The sequence below is a fragment of the Periplaneta americana genome, chromosome 3 (assembly GCF_040183065.1).
Source record: "Periplaneta americana isolate PAMFEO1 chromosome 3, P.americana_PAMFEO1_priV1, whole genome shotgun sequence".
Lineage (NCBI taxonomy): Eukaryota > Metazoa > Arthropoda > Insecta > Blattodea > Blattidae > Periplaneta > Periplaneta americana.
Genome location: NC_091119.1, coordinates 87,537,526 through 87,561,019, shown reverse-complemented (window position 1 = coordinate 87,561,019; position 23,494 = coordinate 87,537,526). Strand labels below are relative to the sequence as shown.

At 34.9% G+C, this 23,494-nt stretch overlaps 1 protein-coding gene across 5 annotated transcripts in view; it reads left to right on the top strand.

The window, feature by feature from the left end:
- Positions 1-23,494, top strand: part of LOC138696240 (kelch-like protein 26) — a 149,008-nt gene that overhangs the window by 46,967 nt on the left and 78,547 nt on the right. Inside the window, exon 2 of one of the 5 annotated variants that reach the window (XM_069820924.1) lies at positions 6,437-6,657. The exons of the other annotated variants lie outside the window; for them this stretch is intronic. The gene's annotated coding sequence lies outside the window, so the exon portion shown is untranslated. The remainder of the gene's footprint in view (positions 1-6,436; positions 6,658-23,494) is intronic. 5 annotated transcript variants of the gene reach the window in all.

Here is a 23,494-nt window from a genome sequence, read left to right as displayed (position 1 = left end):
TTTCCCTGATAGCGCATTTCCATTTCAGAAAAATCCTGAAGAAAACTGTCCCCACGCTCGTCGCTCACTACCCGAAGGTTTTGAGGAAAGAAAAAATAGATGAGAATCCAAGAAGTTATTTAGAGACTCCATCACGTTATAGTTCTGAATCAGCTCGCTGACAAGTTCTCTGTAATCTTCTGATCTGTGGTTCCTAGAAAGTACGAGTAACAGTCTGTTGAATGATCCTTAGGTTCCGAGCATTTCAATGGAACTGGAAAAAGCATATGACGGGATCCTTTAGGCAACCAGTTAGTAGAATTACGTGAAGCACAACAGATTTCAGGGGCCCAGTTCCTGTCTCCATCTACAGTATTTTTGAACCAAAAGAACACTCGTAAGCTCTTTTAACTACTAGTATAGTAAAAATTCGCCTGTGCGCTTTCAAAGTTAATTAACCTCAAAAGTAACAAAAATTGTTTGTGATTTACACAGTATTTCGAGGTATGTTTTACTTTAGAAAATACTTTTACCATACTTAAAATTAGTACAACGGAAACACAAATTATGGAACTTGTTTCACGCAAGTTCCAACTCAACTGAGAATTAATAGTAACTTTTGCAGTCTAAAGCGGAATAAAATTCGTTTTTATGCATTCTGACTTGACAGGCAACAATTTTATTATCTAGGTCAACTGTTAAAGCAATAAAACGAAATATTTCAAATATTTTCTTTCCATTTACATTTTAAGAACTATGTACCTATAGCAATAAAAATATTTTTTTTTCTAAAATTACAAAAAAAAAAAAATCTGACTTCAGTTTTAGAATCAGCAGATGAAATTACACAAGAAACAGCAGAAATTTTACATTTAACAAAATCACTATTGACCAGTGATTATTATTATTATTATTATTATTATTATTATTATTATTATTATTATCATCATCATCATCATCATCATCATCATCGTCATCATTTTTGTCATCTATCTCTGTATTTCATTTTGGTTGTATTCTTCTACTTTAGTTGCAGTTAGAAAGCAATTTGCATGGTATCTAAAGTAGGTTGGCCATCTGGGTCTTTGTGGGTTTCATTTCGGGATTTTCCTTATCCTTGACGGGCTGTTTATCACAGCTAGAGTGTTTCGCCTACCCTACGGTCTGAAAACTTCTTGGTTATTAGCAACTACGGTACCATCCGGTCCAGAGTTCAGTGTACAAGGACCACTGATCTCTGAAATGGAACTGTCTGGGGCATCTCGTGAGAGATGCTAGCAGGGTTAAAAATAGGTCTAGGAGGAGAAGTCGTGGAAATCACAGAAAAGAGTGGACAGGGTTTTATTTTGTTTGCAATAGTTGATATGCAAAATAAAATAATAAGAAGGAAGAAAACATATAAATGATGGGAAGTAGATTGCAAATGGGAGTTTTGAAATACCAGCTAATAGACAGATGGAACTCTAAAACATCCGTGAAACAGATGAAGTCTAATGTTGTTGGTGGTGGTGGGTGGGTAGATTGATGATTATGATGACAAATATACAGATATTGACAGTGGATCCTAGGTTCCGAAGATTCAGAGATAAATATTTCCTACAAAGTTATTTTTAGGTAAATTAAATTAATATATAAAGAATGTATAAATTACCCTTTTATTACAAACACTTATTTTCATTCTACAATTTGGAATTTTTCGTTAGAGATTTTTCCTTCTCCACTCTGTCCTACAGTAGTGATCGACAGAATTTTTGTCATCACACTTCTCTAGCTAAAGAGGCGAATTGACTTTGCTTTGCAAAACTTATTTTCTGTATAATGTGCCTTTTATAATTGAAAGCCACTTTAATTTAAATAAGTTATACTTAAAATACAGTAGATGTGTAATAGGTATATACTGTATATACCTGTTGATCATTCGTGATATTATAGTTGCTGAAGTTACTTAAAATGCAGTACATCTGTAATAATTATATACCTATTGATCATTGGCAACATAGTTGCTGAACAACTACCGCGCGCCTTTATTGTTGTAATTAAGTACCTATAATTTTCAAACCATTATGGTCCGGCTTCAGACTTGAATCCGTATCTACTTTAAAGCTTGAACTTTTTTTTTACATATTTTTATAAACAGAATATCTAGAGCCATCTTTTACTTATTACGCAAATATAGGATACGTTCGTTTCTATGTAGAATGGAGTAAGCGCAGTCAGACGTTGTTGCAGAGGTATATCCATGATGCTCTCCTTTCGTCATTTTGTAGAAACAGTGTACCATCACAGACATTACCCTGGTTAAATGAGGTGTCAGCTAACCACGTGTAAGTAACCGATGATTATGAATGGTGCGTAAAGTGAAGTGGGTAGGCATTGGATACATACATACATACATACATACATACAAATAAGGTACGGTCCGGGCCACGTTATCACAATAAAAAAAACTTCCATTTTTCGTTCCCTGATTCCGTTATCTGGTTCCGTCGCCCTAATTTCTCTGTGGTCCTTCGATATAGACGCATTTTATGTACTTGCAGCTTTTCTTCATATCATCTTTAGCTGTAATGAAGGACTGCCGTTCGTGTAAAGTGACTGCGTTTCAGGAAACGTATCCGGAAGTAAACACATACAAAGAACGCGCAGCGTATTGTTGTAAAGTGCAGGAGTTTCTACTGGCACCTGTCGCGTTGCACCATTCCCACTTTCATTTCTCAGCATTACTTGCTCAACATTTCAGTTAAGTGGCGTAATCTTTGTAGGCTACAATCTCTCGTTTGCATCGCGTCACACAGATTTAGAGATAGTTGTAGCAGAATGGACCATCATCGCTTGAAACAATAAAAGTCAAAACACAGGGCGAGCAACAATCGCACTTTCAGATATCTACTGTTAATCTTGCTCCGTTCCTTTCTTCAAGTACTAACAAGATTGTAGAATTCTCTAGAACCTTTCAAACAATGAAAGCAATCGATTGTTCAGTTTCTTGATTCGGATGTAAGATACCGTTACAATTTCACAGTATCTGCAGATACATCTATCAGCAGTAAATTTACGTCGTTTCAGAGGAACTCTTCCGAGAATGAGAGGACACCATGCAAGATTTACTGGTCTTTCTCTCCGACAAATTCAACACTGATAGTTATTATTCTCGCCTACCATTTTGTGCTGAATAAGCTCAAGAGGAAAATGTAATAATAATAATAATAATAATAATAATAATAATAATAATAATACAGCCCTGTGGAGTAATGGTTAGCATGTATGACCGTGAAACGAGCGCGCTGAGTTGAAATCCTGGTTGGGACAAGTTATCTGGTTGGTGTTTTTTTCCGGGGGTTTCCCTCAACTCATTAAGGGCAAATGCTGGGTAACTTTTGACGCTGGACCCTTGACTCATTTCGCCGGCATTATTACCTTTTTTCACTTCGACGTTAGATGATTATCGCAGTTGATAATACGTCCTAAAATAAACCAATTAATATAATAATAATAATGAATAATATCATCCAACCCATCTCCCTCCAACGACTGTAGGTAAAATTTTTTCCTCTTCGATTTTACCTGCCTTTCTCTTAATTGTTATTAATAATTTAACGATGCCGTATCTAACATTGATGTAGTTGGTGGCAGCGATATGAATTCGAGGATTCGCCGGGTTTACGTGACATTCGGCATTCTATTGGAAAAACCATAAAGAAATTCAAGCAAATTATCAGTTCAAGCAGCCACCGGCATAGCTCGGGCGGTATGGAGCGTTTGCCTGCTGATCCGGAGTTGCGCTCGGGCGTGGCTTCAATTCCCGCTTGGCCTGATTACATGGTTGGGTTTTTCCGAGGTTTTCCCCAACCGCAAGGCGAATGTCAGGTAATCTGTGGCAAATCCTCGACTTCATCTCGCCAAATACCATCTTACTATCACCAATTCCATCGCTGCTATATTATAATCCAGTAGTTGATACAGCGTCGTTAAATAATCAAGTAAACAAATCTGTCCAAGCGGGATTCGAATTCACATCCGAGCGCAGCTTGCTGACTCTTACATCACGCGTCGGTGATGTCATCACTGAATAGCCTCTGTAGTGGAATAGGCATGTGGGGTAGGCCTACGGCTATTAACCTACAAGTATTGTGATTTTCAGTGTGTGAAGAAACTGTGTCACTGGTGTTTCCTTTAATTCCTTCTTTTATCCCTTCCATTCGCGTTTAGTTTACCGTATACGAGCGCCAGTTAATGCTTTAATTCTAACGTCCACTAACATGACCCAACTATCAAGATGCATCACGTGATGTGTAGGTTGTCGTAAAGGAATAACTATTGTGCCTTTATTTTTTTTTCTTATTTATCACAATACTTGATTACATTATAAACAGAGCGTCTAGTTTGATTATGTAAAATAGGTCGTTGTAGACCACATACATTATTAATACTTGTTAACAGACCAATGAAATCGTCTACGACTGACACCTTAAAAACGGCTATGATATAGCTGCATGCAATACCAATCTCCACCGATACGAATGTTCGCTGTGTCGACCAGTAGGCCTACAATAGGGAATTTTGTTGTTGTGATTTTGTTGTGCAAAATGACAATTGAGGCGGTCAGAAGCAAAGGGGTGTAAGTGCAGTTACGTTATTTTCCATACAATGTGATTAAAAATTACTAAGCATTCGTAAACTCTGTGAAGTTTTAATTTTAAATGTTAATGTGCTATGTATTTAAAAAATATATCCCTTTACCACTGAAATTGTAAATGCTTTAGTTTACCGGATGCATTTCAATCATCTTTTTAGAAATGCCATTTAACCCCCTTCTAACCGCCTCAATTATTATACAGGGTGATTCAAAACCTCTGCGACAAACTCTGAGGGGTAATAGATCTAACAATAAGGAACCCTTTTTGTTAAACAACTTATGTCTTTTGACGCATCGTTTCGAAGTTACCGTTGAAAATGTTTTTGCGAGGGCCTAGGTTTGTATGCTAATATGTGCACCCCTGTTTGTTTGTTGAGATGATAGCTATACATTTCTCTTGCTTCCTACCTCCCACAACCCCCACCCTCTCACTCACTGGAATCAAATTCCTTTCCATTTGTATTTGTCTCTGACCTGCGAGTGGCGTATCGTAGCAATGTCTCTCTCGAAACCATGTACATCTACAAAAACAAAAGTTTCAAGTAGGATGGGAGGACGCATTTTTTTGCTGCCAATATAATTAGAATATTAAATGTATGATTTGTTCACAAGTATTACGAGGAAAACGGTTGTATAACATAAAACGACATTATACTACATGTTACTGATGAAACATTAAAAGGTTAAGTGTTGTTTATTATTATTATTATTATTATCATCATTATCATTATCATTATCATTATCATTATCATCTCTGTACGTCGATCCTTTTTCAGCAGATGTACGAATAATGCGGTTAGATCTTCAATTTAAGCTCACAGATTTACAATGTGATGTTAAATGAAAGCTAGATGTAAGAACTTGACAAATGTTGAACTTTTCAAATCTTTATCAAAAAATAAATATCCAAAGCTTCGTTCTTTCACTTGCTCTTTTGAAGCCATGTTCGCTACAACTTACGTTTGTGAAAAATTATTTTCAACAATGAAAATAGTAAAAACCAAATTCAGATCACGACTGACAGACAAACACTTTCGTGACCAACTACGACTGGCAGTAAGTGACATAATTCCTGATTTTGAAACTGTGTCGCTGAGACATTCTGAAGACAGTTAATTTTAGGTTGTGATAATGTGTCCTATGTTTTAATGTTCATTTATTTCTTTGTTACACGTACTAAACATTAGTTTGTAGCCTTGTACTGTATAAAATTATATTTAAGTGCTTGACGTAAGGAAAATGAAAATCCGTTAATAAGTCAGACAGTTGCTTCACTTCCCCTTCGGGTGTCTCCCTCCCTCCATAAGTGCTATGCACGTTACAGGTTACACAGTGGCTCGGCGCACGATCACATTTTCGCCACGGCTGCCTTAACACATTCATACTACACATTTCTTTGGTTCCATTCTGAAATTCCATTTAATATATTTTACGTTAAACTCAATCGATTAGACTAATTGGCAGCAACTATTCCTTAATAAAAGATTGTTTCCAGGAGAACTAAAAATGTTTACATTAGCTACTGAAAAACTTCACTTTGTTGTAGATTTCGCAATTGAATTTAATGATATTAATTTGATAAGTAACATAAAACTAACACGTCATTCCACACATGCAGTGATTTCAAATGTAGAAAAAAATCTGTCGACTGAGGTAGCATTTTAAGCAAAAGAAAAAATGAAAGAATAAACAAAACATTAAACATTTATTAAAAATACTCTGATGTTAGTGGATTCGAACCAGACTACGTGATCCGATTAAAGAAAGTGTACCTCTGCGCCATAGCACATAATATTATACAACCTGCTGTCTTGTCCATAGGAAAGTTGTTGCGGCGACAATCGGAGGTAACCGGAGGTCTCAGATTGAAAGCGTCCAAACAACCGCTTCGGTGACTACCTAATCATGCGCAGCACTAATGAAAAATCTGAGGCCTGGCTCGATCCCGGACCACCTGCGTTATAGGCTGATGAACTAGACCACGCAGTCGCCGCAGAGACTGGAAATTACATGTAGCTAAAAACTCTTTTATTTTGATTAAGGTAAACCTGAATTTCTCATTCCTACGTATGTATTTTTTTTCCGTATCACAATATAATCATTTAATCAGTTCCTTGTCATCACATGCTGTATTAGTCATTCTACATCAAATCGCACACATTTAAAGAAAATTTGACCTTCATGTCCCCGATTTCGCTGAAATCAAATTTACTTCTTCTATGAGTGAAAAAAATGAAACAAGTGTTTTTATTAGTCTCCCTTTTGATTATTTTGGTAACTGGAAAGCATTGAAATTCCTGAAATATTGCCCGCATCGTTGTAGTTAATTCTGAATATTTCTGGTACTAGTTATCAGAAATTTACGCTCTTTGGCTCATTTTGAAGGTTAAAGTACGTAGCTACTTCATTCACACGTAAAACAAAAAGTAATTCATTTAGCCTAATATTCACTATTTTTATAAAATACTTAATATTATAAACATTATTTTCAATGCCAGAAATTGGCTTTAAAATTTCAGTAAAAATTCCATGACTATGTCGAAGATATTCATACAATCCTTCAAAAAAATCAAAATGGTATTCTTAATAGGTACTGAGAAATTAAATAAGTTACAAAGTCGTGCGTCGTGAATTGGCCGCTGACTCATAATACGAGTAGTACCGCTGCGTTGCGTTGCGGTGCCGCGCCACAAAGTGTACAAGATTGAAGTTCTGGATGTGTAGGTAGGCCTACGAATAAACAGTTTATCAGTGAAAATGATCATTGATCACTTTACACTTTACAGTCTACCATGTTCACCACCTTATTTTACACGAACTCAACATGCCGCTTTATATTTAATTAACATTATAATCATTTGAATAATTTCAAGGAAAAATTATTCCGGGACCGGGTATCGATTCCGGGACCTTTCGCTTAGCGCACGCACGAATGCTCTCCCGACTGAGCTACCCCAGGAATTATACACGATACCGTCACAATTTTTCCTTTATATCCACACAACTCAAATGGGCTAACAGTAATTTATAATCATTTGTTAAGGTGTATAGTTTTCAATAAAAGCAGTCAGTACTTTTCACGCCACACAGCTTTCAAAATTATTATCACTTATCAGTCAGATAATTTTAAATGTCCACCACTCTCCCCTGGTTTCGAAATGAATACTAGTAGTTGTTTTATTATGGCCTGAGATCCTGTTACTGGAACAAAAGAGTGTAGTTAAGTGAGGCACTTTAGCTTGTTCACAGGGTGCAGCCGTGCCAGGGCGAGTAAGAGCGCCGCCTCGGTATTTTTTTCTGCAACCTGGGAACGTCTTGGTTCTTTATTTTCCTCTTTTAAAACAATAATTGCGTCTTATTTAGCCTAAATTTATATTTTATAAGTATGGATTAGTAGTAGGTATGCATAATGGCAACGCGGTATTATACAATAATAATAATAATAATAATAATAATAATAATAATAATAATAATAAATAATGATAATATTTACCTGTATACTTAAGCCTACATACAGTATCCCACCCTTTTATTCGATTCTTTACCTGCGCGCTTAACCCTACATATTCTGAAAATTTTGTTCTATTCAGATTGTTTTCTTTGGTATATTGAAGTTATCAGTGACTGTGGTTCTCAACACAATCCTATTAAACGGAAAGCTCTTGTTCTGATGATGTCATTAAGTGTAAATTCACATTTAAATCGTCTTGGAAATGTGATTATTCATTGTAATGGTTGACCCTATCAGGAAAACTAATAATAATAATAATAATAATAATAATAATAATAATAATAATAACAACAATAATAATTACTATGAATATTATTATTATTATTATTATTATTATTATTATTATATTCATAATAATAAACTTTTCGCGAAGCGCCCTGGTACTATTTTATTTACGACTACAGTCTCAACTGAAAAACATTACTATTGTCTATTTTACACATGCACACAACACAACACGATATTTCGAAAGTCTTAAATCATCTAAAGGCAACTGCTGAACACTGAAGTGCTGAGAGATCATTACGTGTTTCTAAACCTAGACGTTATCTGTTTATTTATAACAACACCTCAAGACTGATAATCTGCCTTTGGTTGAGGAGTATCCACTTCATCACTCCTTCTTGCTCCGACTAGCACAGATTTCACCCAATCGGAGTCTTCCTCCCCGAACACATCAGTAAATTATTTCTACAGTTACTTCTTGTTCAAATACCATTCTGATATCAGCCAGTTCTACGTAAAACATTTCAAAGAACATAATATTTTTCCCTCTTTTAGAAGTAAATTCCTGATACATAAAAACATTTTAAAAATATATCTCCCTAAAATGGGCCCATTTTGTGTTTTGATTGAAACTTTAAAAAGTAGTATAGAGTAGTCCAATTCTTGCACTTCAGAATTAAATAAACACAGAATGTCTACGATCTATAGAATATTGAAAATGACGATTTTCTTATTAAGTTGCACGCAAATTTACGGAAAAAATAATATTTAATAAATGACTAAATAATTGTGTCCACCCGAAAAAAATACTGAAGGATTATTTAATTTAATATAGGGAATTCATAATACTAAGTTGTCATGTTTCTTATGTGTTCGGTTAGACATGGAATGACTCATATTTCAAAGCCACTTTGGCGTAAGTTACGTGTCATTTGTGCCTCTATACTTTTTGTCGAGTATGTTTGTTTACCCAAGATTGGTCTGAACTTCATAAACCAGCAAGGCACCACTTATGAGGCAACTAAGTCAGGGATAGTGTGGCTAGTTCCTTTCCCTCTCCATTGTATACATCGCTGACTAGCTGCATATTACATTGATTAGACTTCAGATGTATACAAACTTATTGTTCTTCCTCTGATCATATCGTCAAGTGAGATGCACTGCCTGATAATAGATGCACAGGTCCAGAAACAAAATTTGGGCCACCTGAATTTTTCAAGTTCCAGTTATAACGTACTGCGCATATTCAATAAGGATTGAACATCTGTACCTATTGTATCAGACAGAACCTCAATCAGAGTTGGCGAGTATGATGAATCCTGTTTTGAGGTTGGGCCACTTATTAAGTCGGATTTTGTTCGTCTCGTGGGGCAGAATGAAATTAGTATGGAAGTAGGCAGGGTGAATGAAGATGAAGATGGTATGGCTGCAAAACTAGCCTGGGGCTGGCTCGAAAGTTATATAATATTTCCTCCTAATTCATGGATTGAGGGGAATGCCCTGGAAAAAGCCTTAACCAGGCAACTTGTTCCAACAAGGATTCGACCCCAGGACCTTTAGCTTCGCAGTCAAACACGTTGACCACTACTCTAAAGCTGTGAAGCCTTATCTTATAAACTTTATCTCCCCTCCCCCAACCTAATGTTTATTTTTGAGAATCACTTCACCACATTTTTAGGCTATTGCATCTCTATTCTATAATGAAAATCATAGAATAAAAATGTTTTAATAGTTCTTATGTTAAAGTTAGAAGCAAGTATGACAAATAAATCTGATCTGTTTAAGAAATGGTAGTGAAACTAGTAAATTCACTGTTCAAATTGCTTGTTACATGTCTTCCGTCACTATTTGTAGTTACTTCTGTCTGTGTTCGCGATATATACCAAGTGTGACGAGTTGGTATGTCACTAAATAGACACTGTTGTATTTTTATCGCTAGTAGGCCTACAGTAGACCGCACTAGTTGTAAGTCAAAAGGCCATTACATGTCAAAACTCACTGTGTTGATATTTAAATTGTGGTGTTATTTTACCTGATTGACTAGTTTCGATCTAATTTCCACCATCCTCTGAATTCTAGTGAGGCCTCGCGCTCTCTTCTGGCTTCTGTTATGGTGGGGTGTGTTCATGACTGATGGTATATCGAAAAGGGTGTATGTTCTGAAATTCATTTGAGTGTTGAGGATGTGTTATGGGTGTGTTTTTGTGTGTGTATAAATTTCGTATTGTTCTAGAGTATCGAGTTTCTGTTTTTTTGTTGAATATGTAGTATTTTCATGTCTGTTTCTATGTTGCTGTAGTTGTGGTTGGAGTTTATGATATGTTCTGCGTAAGTTAAGATAGCACGGGAACACACGAATACAGAGGATGACGTAAATTACATGTAAACTAGTCAATCAGGTAAAATAACATTACGATTTAAATATTAACAGAGTAAGATATTTATTTAATTTAAATATCTTAATAGTTCTGAATGAACTGGCCCTCCTCATAATTAGAGAGTCAGTCAAACTTTTACGGAACCACCTATATGGACTCTAATTTAGTGTATGGAAAAAATTGACGCACCATTATCATTTTTCTTTTTCCTTCTTAGCTTTCATTGATTCTTTACTTGAATTTTTTTTTTTCTTCTGTAAACTGCCATTATTTTTTTGTGTATTTGTTTGCCCTTTTTCTTACTCTTTTAGCTCTCATCATCCAAATTGTTCTTGTATTGTATTGTTTTGTATGCTTTGTCTAATGGCAGCCTCTAATTTGAGGAAGCTCCGATAAATAAATAAATAAAAAAATAAGTGTAATGAAGAATGAAGACTCAGAATACACTGTTTCAGTATCGGGGATAATTTTTATAGTATTACAATACTTCATATAAAGCTATGAGGTAAATCTCATCGTCTACATAGACGTTTTAGTCTGTACAGGAATTTTGTAGGTCATTTACACAGACAGGAATCTAACAACAATCAAAGTGCTAGTCGTGGTGTGCGCTCGGTCGCGGGCGTGTGAGCGACGTGGCACCGCAGCCTCCGCTGATCGGTTTGTGCCAGTGACCTCACGTGTAACACGTGGCCCTCCATTCAATCCGAATCTGGTCCCGGATCTCGCAGAGACGGCGGATCCGCCTACACCAACCTAATGCAACCTCGAGTTCAGCACTCGTATTTGGCATAAATAGATGTAGTTTGTGAAACTTAATAACTTGTGGAGTAAAAATACAAAAAACAGGAATTTCGAACGTGTAAATTGCTACGTAAAATAAATTAAAAAAAAAGAGGAACAGGAAGTTCAGTAATGGAATTTCGAAAAAAAAATTGAAATAATTTCGTACACATTACATAAAGTAGCTTAATATTAACCCCAACGGTAGAGTTTTAAATTAAAACTGTTTACACAAATTTAACGTAAAATATCCAGCACTGGAGGTTCGAGTGCCTTGACGTTAAAAGACTTAAGGCTGGTTCACAATAAAACGGGAACGGAAACGACAACGAGAACGGAAATAATGTTAAAATAAATGTATTTAAATGTGAGCATTCACAATTGTACAATAGGTAATTGAGAATGCCCATATTTAAATGCATTTATTTTAACAATATTTCAGTTCTCGTTCTCGTTGTCGTTTCTGTTCCCGGTTTATTGTGAATGAGCCTTTACTAATAAAGTACCGTAAAACAAAAAAATTACAAGAACACCGCATATTGACATTATCAAGACAGAGATAGGGAGCGAGATTCCTACTGAGAAACTTCACTCTAGCATGAATTCGAACCCTGCGTGGTTTTTTTCTTCTGATCTTTACTGCAATTGTCTACTGATGCGGGCCATCAAACTAAACTTACGTAATACTCTTACAAGAAGTTTGCTTACTTCCGCATCGGAGACCTATAGCCAGTTTCGTAATGTTTACAATTCTTGTATGTAGTAAACCTATTGTTTCACTACCTGAGTTTGTGAAGTTGAACTTTACAAAGAAAGTAGTATCTCTTCGAACAAAACTTTACAAGTCTTCTATTTCATACTGGAGTAATTTTACAAATGTGTGAATTTTACTTGTAAAGGTAGTACATTTTCTACAATTGCCTTTAGGTGTGTAAAGTTTAATGCAACAAATTATGTATGATGAAAATAAATATATATTTCTTAAATTAATTTCATGAGTAACTGGACGCCATTAACAGTTAAACTAAGGCTGGTATTCATAGTCAAGACTTTATATCACCCCTTTGCAAAGTGACACTTTTGACGAAAGTGGCTCTTTCATATTAGTGGTATTCATAGACGATTGAAGAAGTGCACTTCACAAAGTGTCACTTTACGCCAGCAAAGTGTAGAGTTACAATTTGGTTGGTAACAGAAGTCCCACAATGCCTTTCAAAACAAGTGAACAAACAATAACAAATTAATGACATATAACCTACAAATTACAATGCTTGTGATTTGAATTGGGAGCCTAATTGATCGCGCGAGAAAGAAAATATATAATTAAAGTTCTTTTATTTCAGTTTATAGTTTTTTTTGCCGATAGTTTAGATTATTTCAGTCAGTTCAGATATATAACATTTTATTAAATAGTTAGTGATACTGCTGGTGAAATTAGGTTAGGATTTGTACAGTGCATAGCTGATCCATTAATATAGTTAGATTAGGTTTTGTACATATCTTTTTCATTGATTTATGTCGCTAAGTTTGATTTTGTATGTATCCATTCCACTGATTTATATAGTTCGGTTAGATTTTGTACATATCTTCTATTAGTTTATATAGTTAGGTTAAGTTGGACTGAGTTAAGTTTTGTGTGTGTATATATATATAATTAAATTTATATCGTTAGGTTAGGTTTTATACGTATCTGCTTCATTGATATATCGTGTTATTTCCTTTATTTTCATTTTTGTCTTTTTCATGAATAGTGAATAGAAGTAAAAAAATAATGAAATAAACACATTACTACTGCTATTATTATTATTATTATTATTATTATTATTATTATTATTATTATTATTATTATTATCTCTCGTTTCCATTATTGCCTCCTCTTCAGAATATTTTGAATGCCAAATGTTTCTACAATGCAAAACAAAATAGGCCTAATAGTATGAGATCTCTTTTCATGGTGAGGTTATGACTGCACATGAACTAGAGACAGTAGATGTATTGCTTACCAGCGTGAAAATATATATTACCGGTATCAAAACAGTAATGATTATATCAACATCAAGATAAATCTTATCTCAAAATACAGGTAGTCAACAAAAATCAAAATCATTTTAAACCCATGGAATCTGCTTAGAAGGCAGGCACGAGAGGTCTCTCAATGCTATTTTAAGATAGTTATGCCTACATTAGATTGACGTTAGTTTAATATTATTTAAGTTAAAAAATTCGTTTCAGTAATAAAAAAAACAGGTTATATAGGCATATCTACCTACATATGACTTCATCGAATTGAGGTTATAAATATACGAAATACCTGAACTATAATATTATATATACTCGTATTAATGTATGGTACATATCTGTAGCATAGAATTTAATGCAATCAATAACTGTATTATTGGAGGCACTGGCAAACCTCTATTATTCGTTTTTGTCAACCAGTCATCGAAAATATAAGCAGTCTCAATAAGTTTCTTTATCAAATCGGAACCGTTTTTTTAAATTCTATATCATTATAAAATTCCACGGAATTGTCTTTAGGCCTATCTCTAATGTAGCGCTTTTGTACATTGTCCACTAATTGTGCCATCTCTTCTGCACGTTCTAATAAATAATTCGACAACTTCCAAGACGTCCGCCATTTTTCTACAAAGAGACACTTTCGGTTCAAAGTGTGGTCGGAAGTACACCTTCATCCAAAGTGTTGCTTTGCACCGAAGTGTCGACTGTGCAACGGAAAAGTGATACTTTGCGTCTTCCAAAGGACACTTTAATCGAAAGTGTCGACTATGAATACCAGCCTAAAGTAACTGTAATATTATTTAACAGCAGTTCTAATGAAGGCATTGAATTCAATCAAAGAAGACAATATTTTCCGGCGAACACATTCGTATCGATACCAGGTGAGTCAACTTCCTCTTATTTATACGAAGTCATACAATATTTCACATTCATAGTCCATTCCGTAAAGACAGCACTCGTACTGTAATCATATCTCAAACGCAAAAAAAGGAGTAGTGTGCTATCATCCACATCAGTAGATAAAGACGTGTAGCTAATAATACTTTGTGAGTTCGGGTCTTACACTATGTAGCTTATATTGCTTGATGCTCTTCTTTAATGTAGGAATCTTGGAATATTCCACATATTTCTTCCTCATAGATTTTACGCCAACGGCGTAAATTTACAGACCCAGAAACAGTATGTTATAACTGTAACTTGGAAAATTCAGGTGGCCTAAATTTTGTTTCTGGGTCTGTACTTCAAAACTAGGACAGCAGTTCGGGCGTATATTATAAGATGGTTGTGCTTTCAACATTAACACCTTATATATTCAGATAAATAAATTAACTTAATACAGTATAACCTAACCTATCACAGATGCTTGCTTCATTACTTCATTAGCATTTTAAAATGAAGAAAGTGTATGAAGTCTACTGGTATTAACTTTTATTGGTAACAATATAAAATGCAGAGTTGCCTATTTTTAATTAAGGAATTGTCCACCCTAAAAGTAATTGGTTTATCACGTACGACGGACCTCGCGGTCTTCGGCGTTACTCGGAAAGTATTAGTTTGGCAAGGAAGCAGCACTCACCGATTGCGCTGCTGGCGATCTCCCCCGTTTTCGTAACAATAGTCTGGCAGGCGCCTTAGCTGTAAACAGTGCGTATTACTCAGCCTCGTTCAGTTTTGTTTGCTGTGTGCTGTGTGACTGAGTACACATTTGTTCATTCTTATTGTATGTACTTTCGTTCACTATGTTATACACTAAGGAGCAACGAGTGTTTATTGTATTAAATTACGCAAGAACAGAGTCGTGTGGAATATCAGCTTGCTTTTATAAGAAATTTCCTGGTGTACAGCTGTCAAAAAAAAAAAAAAGTGGCCGCACTCGTGAACAGCGAATATTTTCAAAGTCCACTTCGGGTCGCGGCGATGTTACACGATGCATGTGCCTGTACAAGCAGTTCCGGAACTATGAAAGTGTTCCATATCTGCTCCTCGCAGACCAGCGGTAGAGTGCTTGTTTAATGATTCAAAGGTTCTGGGTTCGCGCCTTCTTGAAGTTTTCATTTTATTTTTTAATCGTTCTTTAGCGATGTAAATGATATTCAAATTATCATTTATATCCAGTTATCGTTCTTGATGGATATCACGTTATTTATATTTTGTTATCGTTCTTTAGAGATATGAATAAAATTCAAGTCATCATTTGTATTCTGTTATCGTTTTATAACGATATGAATAATAATTATTACTATTGTAGCTACAGTATCTCCAATGGGGGTTAGCCCTATTTTACATATGTATGTTAGGGCTATAGTTTTATACACAAAAAAGATAAGCATAAAGAAAAATGGAAAAGAAAATTAAATTAGCTTACGCGATGTAAACAAAACATTAACAATCCGTAAATTAGGCATTGCGATTGCAAAACAAATATCAGTTATCAATTTGAAACATACAAAAACATTAACAACACACATACGTAACACTTCTATAACACAAATATGCAGCTTTCCGTACCATACATCATAAATTAATACGCAATAGTCACACAAACACAATCAAACCATAATTATGACATTGCGACGACATCAAGCATCCCATAACTGACTCACATACATAACAAATCAAGCATCCGTTACAACACATACACTTCAACATAGTAACCACACTTTTAAAAGTTACAAATTTGACTCCAAGAAGAATAAATAGGACACTGTTACTAATTACTATTCTTCTACTACAATTTCTTAAATACATCTGTAATAAATCTGTGAAATTCCGATATGAATAATATTCACGTTTTTTATATTGTTATCGTTCTTTAGCGATATAAATAATATTCAAGTTATCATTTATATTGTTTTCCTTCATTAGCATTATAAAATAATATTCAAGTTATTTATATTGTTATTGTTCTTTCGCAATATAAATAATCTGTATTTTATGTAGGTAATTATTATAACACAAATAAACATCTTTCTTTGTAAAATAGGTTAATTTATTTAGATAATTAAATACGTATTATATAATATCTTATATTAATTAAACAAGCCGATATTTATCATTTATATTGTGTTATCGTTCTTTAGTGATACTGTATAAATAATATTCAAGTTATTTATATTGTAATCGTTCTTTAGCGATATAAATAACATAAATTTAATATTAGGTTTGGAAAAATCCAGTTGCATAATACTGGTATTAGTTTTTCTTTTTGTATTATTACATTATACTATCTTGAACCACAATAAAATGAAAAGGAGTAACGAGGAATTGAACCTGAGACGCTGACATCTAAATTCCGACGTTCGTCCGCTGAGCTACGAGGGCAAAAGTGTGGAAACATTTTCGGAAAAATTGGCCCAATCACACTCTAAGATTTTCTGATGATTCGTAGAAGCTAGTCCAGGATGCCGGGGGCAAAGGCTAATAGAGATTTCCCGATCTCTGATAGGGTCAAACATCCTGATAGAATTAATATTTAAACCTTGCCGTGACTTTCGGTGAAGTCCGGAGGGCCCAATTAGTCAAATCCACTCTCCTCATCTCCACGCTTGGGCCCCCTGGAATTTAATAAGATGCGAAAGAGATAGTGGTGTGCGGAAAGCAACGGGATGTTACCGCATTTAGGCCTATCCTTCCCAAGAAAAACTGCAAACATGAACAAAGGAAGCTTTAAATAGAAGAAGAAGGATCTTCTGCGGACCTCTGGAAAAAGAACTAAGGAAGAGACTAGTGAAGTGCTTTGTGTGAAGTGTGGCATTGTATGGGGAAGGAACATGGACATTACGACGAAATGAAGAGAAACGAATTGAAGCATTTGAAATGTGCATGTGGAGAAGAACGGTGCGTGTGAAGTGGACAGATAGAATAAGAAATAAAATTGTGTTTGAAAAAGTGAGTGAAGAAAGAATGATGCTGAAACTGATTAGAAAGATAAAAAGTAACTGGTTGGGTCTCTGGTTGAAAATAATAATAGACGACATTAGGATATGTGGATCACATGCGGAGACTAAGAGGAAGGCAGAAAATAGGAAAGATAGGAGATTGCTGGGTTTGCAATGAAAGACCTGCCCATGGACAGAACACTTATGTATGTATGTTCAGAATGCCTGGAATATCGTGTCTAAAAACAGTCGCTATTTGCAAAGACTAGTCAATTCCATGCCCACTCGACTGCAAGATGATCGAGATAAGAGGAAGATAGACTAAATATTGAATTGTGGCTTTTTGTTTGAATGTTTTAAGGCCGACGCCAGAAAATTTCTTTTGTTTATGCCACGAAAGATATTTTTATTGAGAATAAAATCTTTTTTCTTTCCATTTGCAGCCACAATATCATAATGATAAAGTCATGGCATAATATATTAATGAACCTGATGTTAATTACTAAAATAATCGTAAAAGAGAAAGGAGCCATTATGTATAGTTTGTCTCTCTCAAAAACAGAACAGAAAAGAACATAAAAAGCACGTGGTTGTAGTCGAACGCAGGACCTCATGAATAAGAGGCCTGAACGCTACCATTATGCTATCGATAACACACAGAATACTTCAATTATAACTGTAGATATCAGGCAACGTGGTCCAACAACATGTAACATCGCCTGTCTCCGAATTGTAGCGAAGATACCCGAAGGGCACTTTGTTTCAGGAGAGCGGCCACTTTTTCTTTTGACAGCTGTACATGTTTCCAATAAATCGACGATATACGGATTATTATAAACATTTAAAAGACTGGATCCGTGTTAATTATAAAGAAAGTTAGAAAACCAAGTGTTATAACCGAAGAAAAATTAGACGAGATAGGAGCGGCCTCAGATAGAAGTTCGAGAAAATCGTTGCCTCGTTTAGGATTTCAAACTAGTGTGTAAGTAGCATCTGCTCCCAGAGCTGTCCACAATTCAAATTAAAACCTTGTCAAATAACCGTAGTGCACAGTCTGACAAATTTGGATACTGTTGCTGGACGTCGATATTGCAACTGACTATTGCAGTCTCTGCATAATGGGGATGTTGATCCTGAAATGCTTTTTTTCCTGATGAAGCTTGGCTGCATTTATCAGGTTACGTGAATTCACAGAACAATAAATATTGGAGTTCCGAAAATCCTCATCAGTTACATTAACAGTCTCTGCATGATGTGAAAATAGAAGTGTGGTGTGCAATTAGTGCAACATGAATTTTTCAACAAACCATAAATTCTGTTAGGTATGTGAACAATATACTGCACCCTTTTATCAGAGAACTAACACCTAACGAAAGAACCCATGGTTATTTCATGCAAGACAGTGCAACAGCACACACCGCCAATCGGTCTATGGAAGAATTACGAACTGTTTTTGATGACAGGATATTTGATTGGCCTCCTCGTTCCCCAGATATAAATCCGTGTGATTTCTATCTTTGGGAAATGTTAACAGAAAGGGTCTACGCAAACAATCCCCATACACTCGAAGAATTAGAAGAAAGTATTCGGCTTGTGATTTCAACAATTTCTAAAACCGAAATTTAAGTGTTTAATAACCTGTTCAAAAGGTGCCAGGCTTCTATAGCAGCAGAGGGTCGTCATTTTGAGCACCTTCTGTAAATAAAGGTAAGCTTAATCTAGTCACATTACTTCTTAGTTTACGCATAACTCAGGGGAGACAAGCAGGTCCGTGACGCGGCAACTATGCTAGACGTTTGCGGTAGACGTGCCGTGGGAGATGTGGGCAGTGATTGCGTCGTACGTGATTAACTCTGTATCTTAAACACAAAAAGGAGTAGTGTAACTATTATGTACATTAGACGATAAAGGCCTGTAGCTAATAATGGTTTGCGAGTTCGGATCTTACACTATGTATGTTACTTAATGCATTTTTTTTATTGTGGGAATCCCGGAACATTCCACATTTTTCCTCCTCATAGATTCTACGCCAGCAGTGTCGTGACTGTTCCGCAAAACGAGGCCAGCACTTCGTGTATGCATTGTAAAATGGTTGTGCTTTTAACACTAACACCTTATACTTATAGATAAATAAACACGTCATATTTAATGATGAACGGAAGAAAAGTTCGGAGCAGAAGAAAATAGCAGATGATAGACAAAATTAAGATACATGCAGAGACTAAGAGGAAGGCTGAGAATTGTAAAGATTGGAGAATGCTGTGTTTGCAGTTTGGGAAGAACATTATGAATGGACATTATTAAAATGTTTCAATATAACCTAACCTAGAGGGAAAGGAACTGGCCACCTTACTCCATTATCTCCTATCCTAGTTGCCTCATAAGTGGTGCCTTCGTGGTGTCACTTGTGGAGTTCAGACCTGTCTTCGGACAGTTGACTAAACAACAACCTAACCTGTCATAAGTGCTTACTTCATTATCATTTTAAAACGAAGAATGTGTCTCAAATTGACTGGTGCTAAGTTTCATTGGTAACCTAATAAAATGCGGAGTTTCCTATTTTAATTAAGGAATTACCCAACCTGAAGATATAGAAATATCACACCTAACCTTACGTTGAAATCTCCTAGAAACAGGTATTGTAGTTTCGTGGCATGCTATAAAATAAGAGTTGCTTAAAACTTAATAAGAGGCAAAAGTGAATCATTGTTTATATGAATACAGTGAAATGTTTGAAATGAGTCCCGCTGCAATCGAAGCACTGCTGAACAGGAAAAAAGCATTGCTTTGCATTGGATGGATACTGCGTGTCAGTTCCATGCAATAGCAGACATTCATGGAATTCGTAATGCTTCAGTAGGTATTTCCGCCGTATCTCTGTCAAAATAGCAATCTTTTCTCATTTGTAACCTAGAAAGAAGTCATGCTGAATGATTTGGAATCTGTTGAATTTGTCGGTTCCTACCACGGATCACATAGGCCTACATTTAAGTCATAGACCAGTCAACGCATTAATATAATCTATCAATCAAATCACTAAACTCCAGGGTTGCTAATATAGCAAAATCTGGAGATTTTAAGGGTACTGGGTAGTGCTGTTAACAGTATTTTCGCGTATAAATATGAATATATAACATATTTTTTTACTCTGTTTTTATCAAAAACAGACTAATGTTCTTTGCACCGTGTGGTCAACAAATGTTGGTGAGTTATGAGCTATCCACAGAAACAACTTATCTTTCATTGTTTGAATACAGGAATGGCAGAAAAAAAAAAGAGTATTGGAAAAAAACAATGTTCTAAATTGAACCATTCACTCAGAAACTACTTAAGATAAAGGGCTGAAATTTTGTATGCTAAGGTATATAGTTCTTTAAAATGAGTGGACTAGTATTTTAAAATATTTAATTCAAGTAGTGAAAATGTAGAGAGACTTGTCATATTTTTATACGACAAAATAAACGTAGCCTATGGGAATTTGTGACATTGTGCTTGTATAATTGAAAAATTACCATTTTTATTCCAATCATTTTCTCAAATAATATGATTTTGGCATGGGGGGGGGGGAAGTCTGAAATGTGTGCGATTTAAAAGATTTTGTAATAGGTGTTCCTAACTGTTGACAATCAATTTTTTTTTCTTTTTCATAGTAATATACGTTACAAGAGCGGTATGTTGACGTTTTCATGTTCGAGGAAAAGATTGAAAAAGCGAAACGTAGTTGAGCTTTTTTAATTTCCGAGAACATGAAAACAAACATACCGCTCGTGTATCGTACATTATTTTGTGCGAGATCATGCGTATTTGCTTGTTTTCCGCACAGAACCAATACGCGGTAAGTGTGAAATACTACATTCAGTATTCTCAACGTAACACACATAACAATTTCCCTCTTCTTACCGCTTAAGCGCGACATTCATTTTACTGCTTTAGGCTTTTAACATATTATTTTTAGAGACGTTTAACATAGTAATAATTATAAATTGGAAACTTACCACTGCAATTTCACCTAAATTGCAATGTTAATTATTGTTTTTAAATATTTGCAAAAATTAAGTAAAGTCTACTACTCCACGAAACTTATTGCATTCCTGATACAAGTAACATTAAGGAAGCCGTGAAAAAATCAACAAGATTTCAGATGCCGATGTTATTACTGCAAAATGTTATATAAATAATATTGTTAAAATATTAAAATGAAAAATAAATCATTACATAACCTTGCCGTTTGTTTTAAGTTCGCATTTATAGACTGGGGGGGAAAAAAAAAGACAGACGTATATCACGGCCTGCTGGAGTATAGTAAACACAGAAAACATTTTATAGCAACAATGTTGAAGAAAGATATTTTGGTTTTCCGAAGTTGCCGTCATTAAACAGAAACCAACATGGAGATTTCATTGCAACTAATTAGAAATTCGTCTTTCAGGTATGTAATAAACGTTACAAGAGCGGTATGTTGACGTTTTCATGTTCGAGGAAAAGATTGAAAAAGCGAAACGTAGTTGAGCTTTTTTAATTTCCGAGAACATGATAACAAACATACCGCTCGTGTATCGTACATTATTTTGTGCGAAGATCGAATTTCTAATTAGTTGCAATGAAATCTCCATGTTGGTTTCTGTTTAATGACGGCAACTTCGGAAAACCAAAATATCTTTCTTCAACATTGTTGCTATAAAATGTTTTCTGTGTTTACTATACTCCAGCAGGCCGTGATATACGTCTGTCTTTTTTTTTTCCCCAGTCTATAAATGCGAACTTAAAACAAACTGTAAGGTTATGTAATGATTCATTTTTCATTTTAATATTCTAACAATATTATTTATATAACATTTTGCAGTAATAACATCGGCATCTGGAATCTTGTTGATTTTTTCACGACTTCCTTAATGTTACTTGTATCAGGAATGCAATAAGTTTCGTGGAGTAGTAGACTTTACTTAATTTTTGCAGATATTTAAAAACAACAATTAACATTGCAATTTAGGTGAAATTGCAGTGGTAAGTTTCCAATTTATAATTATTACTATGTTAAACGTCTCTAAAAATAATATTTTAAAAGCCTAAAGCAGTAAAATGAATGTCGCGCTTAAGCGGAAAGAAGAGGGAAATTGTTATGTGTGTTACGTTGGGAATACTGAATGTGGTATTTCACACTTATCGCGTATTGGTTCTGTGCGGAAAACAAGCAAATACGCACGATCTCGCACAATAGACTTCTCTTTCTGCCATGCCTATATTAAAACAATGAAAGATAATTAGTTTCTGTGGCCAGCTCACAATTCACCAACATTTTTTTTATCACACGGTGCGAAGGACATTAGTTTGTCTATGATAGAAACAGAGTAAAAAATATTTTATATATTCATATTTATAAGTGAAAATACTGCAAATAGCACTACCCAGTACCCTTGAATGTTTCTTGGCAATATTTTATATTTTTTATTGTTGAAATTGATTTTGTGAGCTTATCTATTTTAGGATAAAATATAAACATATTCTTTGATAATAGTAAAAACACGGCAACTTTAATTCTGCTCCTTAACGATTTTTCGTAAACTTTTTGTAGTGACATTGCGTAATTCATTATTGAGTTTGTAAATTTCTTGAGTTAATTTTATAAAGATTGTCAAACTTTACAAATTAATAAGATTTCATTATGTAATAGAGTTCAGTTCACAAGTATTTGGAAACTCTTACTTGTGATTTGTAAATTGTTAGTTTATTTATTTGTTAACGTCGTGAAACGGATCCCTAGCCATTTATAAAAAAATATATACAAATGCTAGAAATCTTGGAGAGGAAAATACTTTTAAGAATAATTAGCTTGGCCTATGAACAAGGGAAAAGGAGAAAAAACATATTAACTTTGGCCTGTATTCTATTTACGGAAGTCGATCAGTGACAAAAATAAATTATGAAATCGCCAAGATTACGATGGGCTGAACGTGAAACCCTGGTGGACAAAGAGAACGGACCGAAGACTAGATGAAGACAGAGTCAAAGATCTCAAGAAGAATGAGCTGGCGGAATTGGAAAATATTATCAAGGGATCAGGGCAGGTTCACGAAATAAAATCATA